Source organism: Salvelinus fontinalis, chromosome 24 (genome assembly GCF_029448725.1).
Source record: "Salvelinus fontinalis isolate EN_2023a chromosome 24, ASM2944872v1, whole genome shotgun sequence".
Lineage (NCBI taxonomy): Eukaryota > Metazoa > Chordata > Actinopteri > Salmoniformes > Salmonidae > Salvelinus > Salvelinus fontinalis.
Genome location: NC_074688.1, coordinates 9,472,666 through 9,476,955, shown reverse-complemented (window position 1 = coordinate 9,476,955; position 4,290 = coordinate 9,472,666). Strand labels below are relative to the sequence as shown.

General features: G+C 51.7%; 1 pseudogene; it reads right to left on the bottom strand.

The window, feature by feature from the left end:
* Window positions 1-869: 869 nt before the first annotated feature.
* The window catches only part of LOC129821676 (tyrosinase-like), an 8,303-nt pseudogene continuing 4,882 nt past the window's right edge, over window positions 870-4,290 (bottom strand).

Sequence of the window (4,290 nt, the reverse complement as noted above, 5' to 3'; positions counted from 1 at the left end):
ATGTCTTATTGTATGTATGTGTGTGTGTGTGTCTTATTGTATGTATATGTGTGTGTGTGTGTGTCTTATTGTATGTATGTGTGTGTGTGTGTGTGTGTGTCTTATTGTATGTATGTGTGTGTGTGTGTGTGTGTCTTATTGTATGTGTGCGTGTGTCTTATTGTATGTATGTGTGTGTCTTATTGTATGTATGTGTGCGTCTTATTGTATGTTTTTGTGTGTCTTATTATATGTGTGTGTGTCTTATTGTATGTGTGTGTGTCTTATTGTATGTGTGTGTGTGTGTGTGTGTGTCTTATTGTATATGTGTGTGTGTGTCTTATTGTATATGTGTGTCTTATTGTATGTATTTGTGTGTGTGTCTTATTGTGTGTGTGTGTCTTATTGTATGTGTGTGTGTGTGTGTATCTTATTGTATGTATTTGTGTGTGTGTCTTATTGTGTGTGTGTGTGTGTGTGTGTCTTATTGTATGTATTTGTGTGTGTGTCTTATTGTATGTGTGTGTGTGTCTTATTGTATGTGTGTGTGTCTTATTGTATGTGTGTGTGTGTGTGTCTTATTGTATGTGTGTGTGTGTGTCTTATTGTATGTATTTGTGTGCGTGTGTCTTATTGTATGTGTGTGTGTGTCTTATTGTATGTGTGTGTGTCTTATTGTATGTGTGTGTGTGTGTGTGTGTGTCTTATTGTATGTGTGTGTGTATGTGTGTGTGTCTTATTGTATGTGTGTGTGTGTGTCTTATTGTATGTGTGTGTGTGTGTCTTATTGTATGTGTGTGTGTGTCACTTATTGTATGTGTGTGTGTGTGTCTTATTGTATGTGTGTGTGTGTGTGTCTTATTGTATGTGTGTGTGTCTTATTGTGTGTGTGTGTGTGTGTGTCTTATTGTATGTATTTGTGTGCGTGTGTCTTAACAATTCCTGCCAGGATGGCCCCAATGAGTCCTGCTCCCAGGATCCACTGCCAGATCAGCTGAGCCTCCTGTAGGTAGGGAGTCAGGAACTCCTGGACAAACTTTGTGCCTGAGAGAGAGAGAGCGAGAGACAGAGAGAAAGGGAGAGAGAGACCGAGAGACAGAGACAGAGAGAGGAGGAGAGAGAGAGAGAGACAGATCGAGAGGGAGAGGAGAGAGAGAGAGAGAGAGACAGAGGGGAGAGGAGAGAGAGAGCGAGACAGATGGGGGAGGAGAGAGAGAGAGACAGAGGGGAGAGGAGAGAGGGATAGGGAGAGGAGAGGAGAGAAAGAGAGAGGAGGGGAAGGGTAGTTTCGGCCGCCAGAGCTAGGGATGGGGTTAGGGTAACTCCTCTGGGTCCAGAGCTGGGGATGGGATTAGGGTAACTCCTCTGGGTCCAGAGCTGGGGATGGGGTTAGTTAGGGTAACTGCTCTGGGTCCAGAGCTGGGGATGGGGTTAGGGTAACTCCTCTGGGTCCAGAGCTGGGGATGGGGTTAGGGTAACTCCTCTGGGTCCAGAGCTGGGGATGGGGTTAGGGTAACTGCTCTGGGTCCAGAGCTGGGGATGGGGTTAGGGTAACTCCTCTGGGTCCAGAGCTGGGGATGAGGTTAGGGTAACACCTCTGGGTCCAGAGCTGGGGATGGGGTTAGGGTAACACCTCTGGGTCCAGAGCTGGGGATGAGGTTAGGGTAACACCTCTGGGTCCAGAGCTGGGGATGGGGTTAGGGTAACACCTCTGGGTCCAGCGCTGGGGATGGGGTTAGGGTAACACCTCTGGGTCCAGAGCTGGGGATGGGGTTAGGGTAACTCCTCTGGGTCCAGAGCTGCGGATGGGGTTAGGGTAACACCTCTGGGTCCAGAGCTGGGGATGGGGTTAGGGTAACTGCTCTGGGTCCAGAGCTGGGGATGGGGTTAGGGTAACTCCTCTGGGTCCAGAGCTGGGGATGGGGTTAGGGTAACTCCTCTGGGTCCAGAGCTGGGGATGGGGTTAGGGTAACTCCTCTGGGTCCAGAGCTGGGGATGGGATTAGGGTAACTCCTCTGGGTCCAGTAAGTATTTGGCTAGGTGTGTGTGTCTGTGTGCCAGGGTAACTGACCTGGGTTTAGCAGGTAGGAGTATTGGTAGCCCAGGACCTTGTTGCCCAGGAAGTAGTCACCGTTGCGGTAGAGAGGCAGGAAGGGAACCATGTAGTAACCATCATTGTGACCTATCAGAGCATTGGCTGTTGGGTAGTGGGAGCGTGGCGGTGTGTGTCTCCTCAATCACTGTTCATAGATACTGATAGGTGAGGAGAAGATAGGAAGAGGGGAGGAGAGGAGAGGAGAGGAGAGGAGAGGAGAGGAGAGGAGAGGAGAGGAGAGGAGAGGAGAAGATAGGAAGAGGGGAGGATAGTGTAGGACAGGAGAGGAGAGGAGAGGAGGAATAGTACAGGAGAAGAGGAGAGGAGAGGACAGGAGAGGAGAGGAGAGGAGAGGAGAGGAGAGGAGAGGAGAGGAGAGGAGAGGAGGAATAGTACAGGAGAAGAGGACAGGACAGGAGAGGAGAGGAGAGGAGAGGAGAGGAGAGGAGAGGAGAGGAGAGGAGAGAGGAGAGGAGAGGAGGAGAGGAGAGAAGATGGGAGGAATAGTACAGAAGGAGAGGACAGGAGAGGAGAGGAGAGGAGAGGAGGAATAGTACAGGAGGAGAGGAGGGGAGGGGAGAGAAGAAGAGGAGGGGAGAAGAGCAGAGGAGAGGGGAGGGGAGGAATAGTACAGGAGCAGAGGAGGGGAGGGGAGGGGAGAGGAGATGAGGGGAGGGGAGAGGGGAGGAATAGTACAGGAGGAGAGGAGAAGAGGGGAGGAATAGTACAGGAGCAGAGGAGAGGAGAAGCGATGAATAGGACAGGAGAAGAGGAGGAGAGAGGAGAGGCGATGAATAGGAGAGGAGAAGAGGGGAGGGGGGGAATAGTACAGGAGAAGAGGAGAGGAGAGGAGAGAGGGGAGGAATAGTACAGGAGAAGAGGAGAAGAGAGGAGAGGAGAGGAGAGGAATAGTACAGGAGAAGAGGAGAGGAGAGGGGAGGAATAGGACAGGAGAAGAGGAGAGGAGAGGGGAGGAATAGGACAGGAGGAGAGGAGAGGAGTAGTACAGGAGAAGAGGAGAGGAGAGGGGAGGAATAGGACAGGAGAAGAGGAGAGGAGAGGGGAGGAATAGGACAGGAGGAGAGGAGAGGAGAGGAGAGGAGTGGAGTGGAGAGGAGAGGGGAGGAATAGTACAGGAGAAGAGGAGAGGAGAGGGGAGGAATAGGACAGGAGGAGAGGAGAGGAGAGGAATAGTACAGGAGAAGAGGAGAGGAGAGGGGAGGAATAGGACAGGAGGAGAGGAGAGGAATACTACAGGAGAAGCGGAGAGGAGAGGGGAGGAATAGTACAGGAGAAGAGGAGAGGAGAGGGGAGGAATAGGACAGGAGGAGAGGAGAGGAGGTGAGAGGAAAGGTGATGAATAGGACAGGAGAAGAGGGGAGGGGAGGAGAGGAGAGGAGGGGAGAGGCGATGAATAGGACAGGAGAAGAGGGGAGGAGAGGGGAGGAATAGGACAGGAGGAGAGGAGAGGAGAGAGGGGTGGAATAGGACAGGGGGAGAGGAGAGGAGAGGAGAGAGGGGAGGGGAGGAATAGGACAGGGGGAGAGGAGAGGAATAGTACAGGAGAAGCGGAGAGGAGAGGGAAGGAATAGTACAGGAGAAGAGGAGAGGAGAGGGGAGGAATAGGACAGGAGGAGAGGAGAGGAATAGTACAGGAGAAGAGGAGAGGAGAGGGGAGGAATAGGACAGGAAGAGAGGAGAGGAGAGGAGAGGAGGGGAGGTGAGAGGAAAGGTGATGAATAGGACAGGAGAAGAGGGGAGGGGAGGGGAGGAGAGGAGGGGAGAGGCGATGAATAGGACAGGAGAAGAGGGGAGGAGAGGGGAGGAATAGGACAGGAGGAGAGGAGAGGAGAGAGGGGTGGAATAGTACAGGAGGAGAGGAGAGGAGATGAGAGAGGGGAGGAATATGACAGGGGGAGAGGAGAGGAGAGAGGGGAGGAATAGGACATGAGCAGAGGAGAGGAGGAGAGGAGAGGAGAGAGGGGAGGAATAGGACAGGGGGAGAGGAGAGGGGAGGAGAGAGGGGAGGAATAGGACAGGAGGAGAGGAGAGGAGAGGGGAGGAATAGGACAGGAGGAGAGGAGAGGAGAGGAGAGTGGAAGGTGCAGAGAAATCTTTTTTTTTTTTTACCACAGTTACATTTAAATGTTTATACTGTGGTAGAGTAGTATATTTTTATGGCCCTGTTAATACACTACATGGCCAAAAGTATGTGG